The 12975-nt window shown below is 44.8% G+C and overlaps 1 protein-coding gene across 1 annotated transcript in view; it reads left to right on the top strand.

The window, feature by feature from the left end:
- Nucleotides 1-12975, top strand: part of LOC127632480 (lymphocyte antigen 75-like) — a 51337-nt gene that overhangs the window by 5883 nt on the left and 32479 nt on the right.

Here is a 12975-nt window from a genome sequence, read left to right as displayed (position 1 = left end):
ATTTTAAAACATTGCAATAATAGAATCAATGACAATATTTTTTCAAAATGTCATTCAGCGTAACAAACCATGGTCATTCGGTGTAACAGATATATTTATGTAAAAATGAAACAATATACTTATTCTGAGCTGTAATTATTAAAATATGTAAAATAATATGTGCCCCTACTCAATTTTATTAGATTTTAATTGATATTCACTTCCTTACAAAAACTTATTGCTGACAAATGGGTAAAACCTAATGGTTTAAAGGATATTGGCAAAGTATCAAGGTTTGAAATGACAAATAATTAGTCATTTCAAACAGAGTAATAAGTCATTTAAATAGAGTCCTGTAATACGTCATCAAATGATAGTTTTTCTAAAAATGTCTGATAAGATTTTTTTGCATAAAAATATTGTTACACTGAATGACATTTTACTGGGTGTCTTCAGTAAAATCACAGTAAAATGTATGGTAGTAATTATTTTTTGCTCAGAAAAATATAAAGTTAAACAAGACATATTCTAATGTATGTGAAAAAGACTAAATTTAAAGCTCTTTTACACTTTTATTTTTTTGATGCTTGAAACCCCCTTTTCGTCTTTGACCCACATATATATAAAAAACAGTACATTATAAAATTATAAGCATCGCATTTCTGCCCTTTAAACCCTCCAAAATTGGTCCCATTCACTTCCATTGCAAATGCTTGAATTTAATATATATAATTAATAAAAGAGACACGAAACAATATTCTTTTTTTGTGGTAACTAACATTATGCCACAAATGCTGTTGGTTGAGCTTAACTTGTATTGAACCAGAAATATTCCTTTAAGGCCCAGGACTGGTAACTAGAAGATTGCTAGTTCAAACCTCACTCGAAGTGAGGATCCATCAGCATTGTGCTCTTTTACTCTATTGCAGGTTTTATGTCATGATGGAATTATTGTAATTATGAGATGACAGCTCTGCCATTCTACTCTGTGCTATTCACGGCCTTAAATAAATAATTTGTTTCTATGGCAATGCGTAAAATGTTAAAATAGATTCACATGTGGCCAGTGTTGCGAGGGTTATCTATTCTACTACAAATTACAGAATACATGCTGTAAAATTTAATTTGTAACGTATTCTGTTAGATTACTCAAGGTCTGTAACGTATTCTAAATACTTTGGATTACTTCTTTAGCACTGGTATATTTTTTTACATGTTTTGACTATAAAAACTCTGCCAGTACATTAAGACAAAATGTACTTATTCCCGTTGCATGTTAAAAATACATTCCCTGAAAAACCTAAATATCTTATGCAGTGTTTTTTCTAAAACAACATAAATCAAATTGATCTTGTTTTAAGGATTTTTTGATATTTTTTACAAGAAAACAATACAAAAATTATTAAAAAAAAAATATATGATTTTTGCCCTAATATCAAAGGTCTTACTAGAAAAAAGAAATTATGATTCAACGTGAATTTTCTTGATAAAAAAATATGATCATGTCTGGTAACATGTAATACTGGCATTTTAGCTTAGTGTAAAGCTGACAATTTACACAAGGTTTATTTCTGTTTCTTCAAACTTCCTTCTCTGTTTGCTCGTATGAATGCAACACATCATAAAAAAGTGTTTCACTGCTGTTCAAATGCACTTTGGATCGCATTATTTATATGTATAAATGTTTTCCATCTGAAAGCACTAAATATTAAATGAAACAAATGACAATAAAATGTAAAGAAATCTCTTCAGAAATCATAGTACTTTTTGAATGTAGGGCTGCAACTAATGATTATATTGATAATCGATTCATCTAACGATTATATTGATAATCGATTCATCTAACGATTATTAGAACGTTTAATCGACTTTTTGCCTATTATCGCAAAGATTATTCATTAGCTCTTAACCAATTATTCAGCTTGTGGCCTGACATAAAAGGTTGGATTAAATGTGCTTACTAACAATAAAGAGGACAAAATCAGCTTTTAAAAATACCTCTAAAAGACATTCACTGAATTAACAGGAAAAAATACTTTTTATTAAGTTTAATTCATTAAGAGAATGTATATTTGATATATAAGTTTATTTTGTATACTAGTGTATTTTTTCATTTGGTTATATTTCTTTGAGTGCAGTAAAGACAAAATATACTTCTATTCAATATCTATTCCCTAAAAGCAAAGTCTAAATATCTTATATGCTGCTTCTCAGGTAGGGCTGGGCGATAAAACGATATCGATATATTTCATGATAAAGAAAATCCACGATAAGCTTTTGAGGAATTTTCTATATTTACTGCGTGTTGCTAAAACACAAGCAGTTCAGCTTTCTCAGGTTAGACTGGTTGAATTTGCTAATAGCTGCCTTGCTAACAATTAGGTTATGTCGGACACCAGATTGATTTAATCCGCACCGCAAGACTTCATGACAACTATTGCGTCCTCTCATCGTCTCTAGTGAAGAGCGCGACAGAACAACAGTGATGTGGACACAGCTCTGATCTTTCTAAGCTGTAATCTTGAATATTGTTCTCTAGCACCAAACATGCATAATGTCTGCCCTGTCCCGCTCCGCACGCGTTGCCTCTTTTCCCTGCATGTGTGTAGACATGAAGAGCCGCATGATAACGTGGTTTCAAACCACCTTTTCGACCATAACGTTTTTCTCTTCTAAATGTATCATTATTAATCAGCATGTTACGAGCCTTTAATAATAAACAAACCGAATAAACATCGATTTCTGTTCTAATTTTGTGAAAATTAATTAGATGTCTGGAATGGATAAGGAAAGACTAAAATTACTAGTTGGTAGACTAGTCTCTCACTTTAATGAAAATATACAAATGCTTTTTACATTTTAAAAAACGTTTTCTAAATTTTCTCTCGGGACACCCCTGAACCCACATTCAGCATCATTCCACAGTCACAAGGGCTTCTATGCCCCATACTTGGGTATTTGAATCGAAATGTAAAAAATATTGAATTTTAATGTAAAAATATTCTAACAAATACTGGACTGCTGTCACTATCATTTTCAATTGATAAACGGTAAAAGACTGTAAAATTGGTAAAAGATCCAGCAGACTCTGGACCCTTTGTGCAGTTTTGTAGAGACTATTTTGACTGTTTAGAATTTATTGTTTCTTCTTTTCTTCTGTCAACTTTAAAATAAAAAAAAGTGTAATGTGTGATAAATATCGATATTGAACAATATGAAAAAGATTATCGTGATAACAGTTTTGGCCATATCGCCCAGCCCTATTCTCAGGTGAATGCATCTTTTTAAAGTATTTTTATATATTTTAAAATATTTAAATGTTTTAAATTATATTACATTCTCGAAGGTGTTTTAGATACTTATATCGGAAAACAAGTCAAAACAAAATCAAAAACGTATTTTGTTGCAGTGTATAATGGAGCGAAGACTACCCTCTCTCACCTTTCTGTTCACTTCAATCTATCTTTAACTCACAAAAAAAGAAACTGTCTTGTATTAATAAAGCTGCGTATTCCCAATGTTCTTCACGATAAGAAATGCAGAGTGACACACTATATGGACAAAAGTACTGGGCCACAGATCTTAATCATTGAATTCAGGTGTTTCATTCAATCCCATTGCCTCAGGTGTATAAAATCAAGCACCTAGCCATTCAGTCTGCCTTTACAAACATTTGTGAAAGAATGGGTTGTTCTAAAGAGCTCACTGAATTCGAGCATGGTACTGTAATATGGTGCCACTGTTAAGTCAGTTCGTGAAATTTCTTCCCTCCTAGATATTCCATGAAAAACTGAAAGTGGTATTATTGCAAAAGTGGAAGCATTTAGGAACCACAGCTACTAACTAAGAATAACTGAATTGAGAATAAATAAATTTAGAGTTCCAGACCTCCACTGGCATTAACATCAGCACAAAAACTGTGCACCGGGAGCTCCATGGCATGGGTTTCCATGGTCGAGCAGCTGTATGCAAGCCTTACATCAGCAAACACAATGCCAAGCGTCAGATGGAGTGGGGCCAAAATCTGTTTGTGGAGTGACAAATCTGGCAGTTTGATGGATGAGTCTGGGTTTGGCGAATGCCAGGAGAACGTATCCTGCCTGACTGCATTGTGCCAACTGTAAAGTTTGGTGGAGGAGGGATAATGCTATGGGGTTGTTTTTCTGGGGTTGGCCTAGGCCCTTTAGTTCCACTGAAGGGAAATGTTAGTGACTCAAGTTAGTGACCAAGACATTTTGGAAAATTCTATGCTTCCAACTTTGTGGAACAGTTTGGGGAATGCCCTTTTCTGTTCCAGCATGACTGTGCCCCAGTGCAAAAGCAAGGTCCATAAAGGCATGGTTGGAAGAGTTTGGTGAGGAAGAACTTGACTGAGTTTGCAGTTATTTACATGATCTGCTTCTGTATTATTTGATCTTTACTAAAGCTATAACGCATTAAATATAACTGCATTTAAGATGTAACGCCTGGGTGTTTCCTTTAAAGAGCCCTGGCTCCGCTTATTCCACAACGAGTGTGCTTCTGAATTTACTTATTTGGTTTCCTTCATACTTTGTGATCTACATCACCTGAAGCTGTTTGGAAAGTTTAGAGTGCATCTGGACTGTGATCTGTGTAATTCTTTGTCTCCTCAGTCTTGCGCGAACTGCAGTGCTGCTCTCGCGTGCCATCATTAGTTTAATGTGATCCCATGTACGTTAAATGAGATGAAACAGCTATTCGACAATGAAAAATGTAGTCGACAATTAATCATTTCAGCCCTATTTGAATGTAACCTGTAACGCTGTCTAAGCAAGGACGACAGGAAGCAAGACTTCAAGACACGGTAAGCCTTTTAATTCCCCTTTTTGTGCCAACAGTATTCACAATTTCTTTAGTATTCACAATTTCTTTGTACTCGAACGCTGAGTTCGTTGTCCGTCTCCCTCTGCTCTGTGGCTGCTGGCTTTTTAACCGCTCTCCTCGCTCTACTGCAATTAGAGACAGGTGTTAGACATAATTTAGCCCAGGTGTGAGCGCCCTTACCGCTTTTCTCTCCCGGACGGGCGCTTGACCACGCCCCGCTGCCACATACCCCCACCGCCCGACTCAGGCCGGGCGTCATCCGGCCTGCCTACCACTCCCCCCCCATTTCTGGAGAGGAAGTCGGCGGCAGCCATCTGCACCCCCGGTCTGTGGACCACCTTGAACTTAAAAGGCTGGAGGGCCAGATACCAACGGGTGATCCGGGCGTTAGTATCTTTCATGCGGTGGAGCCACTGCAGTGGGGCATGATCCGAACAGAGGGTGAAGGCCCGCCCCAACAGGTAGTACCGGAGGGTGAGGACCGCCCACTTGATGGCCAGACACTCCTTCTCCACGGTGCTGTACTTAGTCTCCCTTAAGGAGAGCTTCCGGCTAATGTACAGCACCGGGCGTTCCTCTCCCTCCACCAGCTGCGAGAGTATGGCCCCCAGCCCTCTGTCTGAAGCGTCCGTCTGCAATACAAAAGGGAGAGAGAAGTCAGGTGCATGCAAAAGCAGCCCCCCACAAAGTGCAGCTTTAACCTGCGTAAACGCCTGTTGGCACTGCTCTGACCATTGGACCGGATCTGGAGCCCCCTTTTTAGTGAGGTCAGTCAGCGGGCTGGTGACGTCCGAATAATTAGGCACAAATCTTCTGTAATAGCCAGCCAGCCCCAGGAACTGCCTCACCCCCTTTTTGGTCTTAGGTCTAGGGCAAGTCGCAATCGCCGCGGTCTTATCAATTTGGGGACGCACCTGGCCATGACCCAAGTGGAACCCCAGATACCGTACCTCCACACGCCCAACCACGCACTTCTTGGGGTTTGCTGTGAGCCCGCCCGCCGCAGCGATCTCAGGACGGCCCTCAGATGTTGCATGTGCCGCTGCCAATCATTGCTATAAATGATAATGTCATCTAAATAGGCAGCGGCGTACGCGGTGTGCGGTCTGAGGATCCGATCCATGAGTCGCTGAAGCGTGGCTGGTGCCCCAAACAAACCGAAAGGAAGCGTCACAAATTGGTGTAATCCAAACGGCGTGGTGAAGGCTGTTTTCTCACGGGACATTGGTGTCAAGGGGATCTGCCAATAACCCTTTGTTAAATCCAAGGTCGAATAAAATCGAGCAGTACCTAACCGATCGAGCAGTTCATCAACACGGGGCATTGGGTACGCGTCAAATTTAGACACAGCGTTGACTTTTCTGTAATCCACACAGAATCGAACAGACCCATCACTCTTGGGAACAAGAACAACCGGGCTGGACCAATCACTGTGGGATTCCTCTATTACGCCCATATCAAGCATTGCATCTAATTCTTCCCGTACGATTTTCTTTTTATGTTCGGGTTAGCGATAGAGGCGACAACGCACCACCGCGCCCGGCTCGGTCTCGATGTGGTGCTGTATGAGGTTTGTACGGCCCGGTAGAGGGAAAACACGTCCGCAAATTCCTTTTGTAACTCAGAAACCTCTGTGAGCTGCCGCGGTGAGAGTTGGTCCCCACAAGTAACCGAGTGTTGGGATCGTAGTTTTTGTTTATCTCCGGTCCGAGCTCCGCCCTCTCGGAACTACCGTGGCCAACGTCACAGAGGCGCCTCCTCCCTCCATAATTTCAGGAGGTTGAGGTGATAAATTTGACGCGCCCCTCTATCGGTACGTTTAACCTCATAATCGAGATCCCCACTCGTCGTGTGACCTCAAAGGGTCCTTGCCACTTGGCGAGTAATTTAGAGCTCGATGTTGGGAGTAATACGAGTACCTTGTCTCCCGGTGCAAATTCCGTAGCCGAGCACCCCTGTTATACAGCCGGCGTTGGCGTTCTTGAGCTTGGAGCAAATTCTCCTGTGTTAGTCAGCCCCAGTGTGTGGAGTTTTGCTCTAAGATCGAGAACGAACTGAATTTCATTTTTACTATTAGAAGGTCCCTCCTCCCACGCCGCGGATGACGTCAAGGACACCGCGGGCGTCGCCCGTACAGCAGCTCAAGCGGGGAGAACCCGGTGGAGGCTTGCGGGACCTCTCGTACTGCAAACAACAGGGGTCTAGCCACTTATCCCAATTTCTAGCGTCATCGTGTACGCAATTTACGAATCATGTTCTTGAGCGTTTTATTAAATCGTTCCACTAGGCCATCTGTCTGAGGATGGTAAACGCTAGTGCTGAATCGATTTGATGCCCAAGAGCTCGTAAAGTTCGCGAAGTGTCCGTGACATAAAAGTCGTGCCTTGATCGGTGAGGATTTCTTTCGGAATCCCCACCGGAGATTATCTTGAAGAGTGCCCCTGCAACACTACGTGCGGAGATGTTGCTCAGAGGCACTGCTTCCGGATATCGCGTCGCGTAATCCACTAGGACTAACACGAGCGATGTCCGCGTGCTGACCGTTCTAATGGCCCGACGAGGTCCATTCCAATTCTTTCGAAGGGGACCTCGATTAATGGTAGAGGGCGCAACGGCACTTTTGGGGTGGCCGGTGGGTTTACCAGCTGACATTCACGGCACGCCGCACACCACCTGCGGACGTCACCGCCAATGCCCGGCCAATAGAAACGGGCTATTAGACGGAGAAGTGTTTTCCGTTCCCCTAGGTGACCGGCCATGGGATTATAGTGAGCCGCCTGGAAAACCATTTCCGCGGCTCCGTGGAATCAATAATTGTGTTACTTCCTCCTTTGTTTGGGCGTCCTGCGTCACCCTGTATAACCGATCTTTAATAAGCGAAAAATCACGGATATGAAACGGCGACACCGGCCGGAGATGTTGACCATCGATTACTCTCACTTGGTCAAAGGCGTGCTTAAGGGTTTCATCCCGCGACTGCTCCAAGGGAAGTCCCCTCCGAGAATTCCCGGAGAGGAGGAGCGTCCACCTCGCCCCTTCCCACGTCACTCGGAGCAGCAGAGGGCGGCCCTGGCTCCGCCTCCCCGCCAAAGCATCGCACATCACACACCCCTTCACTTTCACGCAGGACCCATCCGCACAAACTCCCTCCAATAACTTTCTAAAATTCGGCCAATCCGTACCCAAAATTAGCGGATGGGTGAGGCGGAACTAACCGCTGCCTCCACACTATGTTTTTCTCCCCGAATTTGATCGCCAGAGTCACCACGGGATACTTGTGAATATCCCCATGCACACACCTCACCCTCACCAGTTTAGCTGAGCCCAGAGCCCGGGTTGAACCAAGCGTTGGTGGATGGTGGTCTGGTTACAGCCGGTATCCAACAAAGCTTGGTATGTACCCCCTGGATTCTTACCGAATCGTGCACGCTCCAGCCCGATCGGGGCAGCCTGCGGAACATCGGAGACCCGCACCACTGCCCCTATTTCCATCAGCGGACACTGATCCCGGAAGTGGTCCGGTCTCCGCACCTCCAGCAGACCGGCCCAGGCGCTGCGGCCGCACCCGTGCTGGCGGGTGCCCCCACCTGAGGAGGAGAGCGGCTGAAGGACGGGGAAGGGCTAGGCGGGTGTTCCCAAGGCCGGGAGGCTGGTCTCACAAGCGCTCAGCGCCTGCGGGGCAGGAACGGACCCTGGGGAGAGAGCAGAGCGAGAGGGAAGAGGGGAGGGAAAAAAAACAGGGGAAGACACAGGGGAAGGGGAGACAGAGAGAGAGAGCTCATCCGCCCTGGGAATCGCCGCCATGTGGTCCTCCGCGAGTCGGACGGCTTCCTCCAGCGACGCCGGGCGGTGGCACTGGACCCACTCGGCCGTCTTCCGGGGCAAACGCTGGACAAACTGCTCCAGTACCACCTGGTCGACTAGCTCCTCGATGTCGCGGTCCCGCGCGAGCAGCCACCTCCGACAGGCATCACGGAGCCGCTGGGCGAACACAAACGGGCGGTCGGATTTGTCGAGCTTCAAGGCCCGGAAGAGCTGGCGACTTTCTTCCGGGCTCCGACCAACCCGTTGCAAGATGGCTTTCCTCAGATCGGGGTAAGCCAGGAGGCTTGTTGCCGGCAGCTGTTGCGCCGCTGAGTTGTGCTTCCCGGACAGGAGAGGGACTAGACGGGCTGCCCACTGGTCTTGGGGCCACCCCAAATTTCCGCCGTTCGTTCGAACAGGTCGATGAACGCTTCTGGGTCATCTGCCGGCCCCATCTTCTGTAACGCTGGTGGGGGCAATGTGGCACTGGTGTCCGGGGTCGCGGCTGCGGCTGGAGCGGCCTCCTGGCTGAGGAGGCTCGGATGGCGTGCCGGTCCTCTGCTTGAGCCCGCATGATTTCGAAGAAGCGACGATCCTGGTCTTGCCGGAGCTCAAGCAGGGATTGTTGGTGGCTCTGATGGAGTGTAGCGAGGGACTGGAGGACTTCCGCCAGCTGGGAGGACTCTACGGGGCGATTCTGTTCCATCCTTTGGAAGACAGGTGTTCCTAATAATCTCCCGGGTTTCGGCACCAGTGTAACGCTGTCTAAGCAAGGACGACAGGAAGCAAGACTTCAAGACACGGTAAGCCTTTTAATTCCCCTTTTTGTGCCAACAGTATTCACAATTTCTTTAGTATTCACAATTTCTTTGTACTCGAACGCTGAGTTCGTTGTCCGTCTCCCTCTGCTCTGTGGCTGCTGGCTTTTTAACCGCTCTCCTCGCTCTACTGCAATTAGAGACAGGTGTTAGACATAATTTAGCCCAGGTGTGAGCGCCCTTACCGCTTTTCTCTCCCGGACGGGCGCTTGACCACGCCCCCGCTGCCACATAACCGTATTCGAATTAACAATTATTTAAATTGCAACTGTAGTGGAATACAGTTACTTATATTCTGTATTTTAAATACATATTCCCGTTACATGTATTTCTTTACTCCCCAACACTGCTTGTGGCATTGTTGTTGGTGACAGCAATTTTTTGTCATTTTCCAACTGTCCAATGATGAGTTCGACAAATATGTTCGACATTTGAAAACATCACAGCAAATTCTGTTCTGTTCTATGAAATAGTGTAAAGATGTTTGGTCTATCTAAGGTTGCTTGGATTTTTATGCAAAGGGGATTTCTTATAGCTGTACTGATAGTTTACAACAGCAACATTTGACACAAACATTTGTGTGCATGTGTTTAGTGTGGTTTATACTGTATACAGAAAGATCTTGCAGCAAATGCATGTGGAGTGCTGTGGTTTTACAGTTAGTAAACTGTTCCAGACTGTTCATATCATCCTGTTCATCTGCTTTCTCTGAAGGAAGAGTCTTCGGTTCCCTTTTGATTCAGTTAACTCGACATTGATATAAGTGCTATGGGGAGTGTCCTTCTACATTACCTTGTTGAAACCCTTATGCATTCACTCCAATCCTCTGATCGGCAATGGTATCTGAACGCCTTCCCTGTAGGCATGCAGTTGTCCTTAATAAGTGGGCGCTCAGTCACCCATTTCTTCCTAATTTTAATCCTTCAAGACTGCAAACTTTGTCTTCATCTTGGAGCCCTTTCTGATTCCCTGTCAAAGCACACTTACAGCAGACGGAGCTTCTCAGCAAGACATGAACTGGAAGACTTGTTACCTTTGCTCAGCGCCTGCACCAAGAGGCTTTTTGCTTCCCTGTGTTCCGGTGAAGAGTTCTCCACATTGCCATCGACTAGAAACACGGTCTTTTCATGGACATGGACAAACGGTGTGTCCTTACAGGACATATGTTTGGCAGCAGGATGGTCCTCATGAAACACGTTCGTGAGATTTTATAGCCTGGACATGGCGTCCATCTCCTCTGAAGTCGTCTCTGTATAGAGTGCTTCTTACATTTAAGCGGGTGAGCCCAAGCCCTTATATACCGACTATAATCAACACAGCCACCTAATTATATGTTGTTGATTGTTATAAGTCATAAGCACTCCCATAATAAATAAAACCTACTTTTGAGAGGGTTAGTAAACCATACTGTGTATTTCTATATGGTTCATATAGATCCCTGACTGCATTAATTTCCAGCTGGCATCTTCCACGTGGGACTTTCATATACACTTTAATATGATGTAAACGAGTTCAATGGAAATGAGGAGGCAAGAACCGGCTTGACAATATAAATAATATTTTAATGAAAAACTTAAACAAAAGACAGAAACATCAACACATGACGGTCAGCTGCCCATAAACGATCTCTTTCTCTCTCTCTCTCTCGCGCACCACCATCCGCAGTCGGCCTTGTAGTACCCCCCCAAAAAACCACAGTAAAATTTAAAAGAGAGGGAAAAGGCCAACGCGGAGCAGCAGTGAGAGAGAGAGAGGAGAGAGAGATAAAAAAAACACTTACTCGCCAGTTCTCAGATAAGCTGTAGCTTGGTCCTCGGCCACTCCTCATCCCTCTAATGGACGACAGCCGCGCCTCCCCGGGCGGATCGGAGGCAGTCCTCCAGCCCCTGGTGGCCATTCCTCCGCTTTCAGCGGCTGCTCCGTTGGGGTGGATGGTAGTGGCGAGAACTCTACTACGGCTTATTTCTCTTCTTTCCCGGGTCTTCGGCACCAGTGTAAAGGATTTCAATGGAAAGGAGGAGGCAAGAACCGGCTTGACAATATAAATAATATTTTAATGAAAAACTTTAACAAGACACAAACCTCAACACATGACAGTCAGCTGCCGTAAACGATCTCTCTCTCTCGCACCACCATCCGCAATCGGCCTTTATCGTAGTAGGCCACGTAGTGCAGCATGATGGGATATTGTTCTCCATAGTGATAACAGCAATGTTGAGTGTACTGAATCAAAAAGGAACATCTCCTCGTTTCACTGAGATGAAGAGAATGAGACATCGCGAATGTTTGCCACACTACTACTTCAGAGTTCCATAATATGATTGACTCACTCTTGTCCCTCAGTCAGACAATTCTGAAGAAATGGTGACTGAGCGCCCGCTTATATAGGCCGACTGCGCGTCTACAGGTGCGGGGCTCAGACACCATTGCCATTCAGAGGATTGCTGAAGTGTATACAGGGCTTGACATTAAGCATTGCCATGTGTTACCATGTCCTCTGTACAAGTAAATTGGAAATTCACTTATCCGAATAAAAAAGTTACTTGTCCAGAGAGAAAAAACGACATTTAAGTTACAGTTATTTTATGTTCCCTATCAAAAAGCTACACTTTGATGCTGTGCTGATTTAGCGGTTTGGGAACATCTTTAGGAGTGTCCAGCTGTGAATATGTGTGCAACACATCAATGAAATTGACTAGAATTTATATCCTCTGCTGGTGACATCATTGGATGCACCTGTAGCAGGGCTATAAATAGATGTGCCACAGGTGCATCGTCAGATCTTTTGTCTTCAGATCATTCTGTATGTGTTGTGCTTCTTGACTGTCAGAACTTTCTACTTTCCTCTGTTAGGAGTTATAATTGTTAGGCAGTGTGCAGAAACCTTTCTCTTTCTCTTTCACTTTCTAATGACTTATAAACAAAGCAAGCGGTGTGTGCCCGTGTTTGCGCTCTACGGCTGAAACGGACACACGCCAGTTTTGTTTTGTGTGTTTGGGGGAAGAGCATGCTGCTCTTGCCTTGGGGTGGGGCGAGTGCGAGCATTGCAATCTGTTTACAGTCAAAATGCTTTGCACTCGTCTCACTTACTTACAAGAGCCAGTGCCCACTCTTTCATCGTGGGGCTCTGGCATAGATCTGGCTGAGGAGCGAGAGATGGGTCCGTCCCTATCGCTCGCTCTCTTCCCAGATCCAGCTGATCCTTCTCGTAAGCCTGAAGCGAGCTTCAGCGCCTCTCCGGTTCACATTAAACGCACAATAATAAAGCGGCTGAGGAATCACTCAAGGTGGTTACTCGGGCTGTGGCCAAACTACAGTTAGACTGGCCACGTGAACAAGAGACACCCAAACGCTCCAAACTAGAAGACAGAGTTCTGTCTGGTGGCCAAAAAAAAAGGAAGGAGAGACAAGGACAAAAAAGGAAGGGAGCGCTTTATCAGTCCCTTCCTTTCTTTGATGACCTCCATTATGAGCTCTCTCATGGTGGAAACCTTATACTTCCAGTGTCTTCGTGCCCTCGACGAGGACA

This window comes from Xyrauchen texanus, chromosome 39, assembly GCF_025860055.1.
Source record: "Xyrauchen texanus isolate HMW12.3.18 chromosome 39, RBS_HiC_50CHRs, whole genome shotgun sequence".
NCBI classification, from domain to species: domain Eukaryota; kingdom Metazoa; phylum Chordata; class Actinopteri; order Cypriniformes; family Catostomidae; genus Xyrauchen; species Xyrauchen texanus.
Note: the sequence above shows the minus strand (reverse complement) of the source record. Positions and strands in the feature narration are given on the sequence as shown.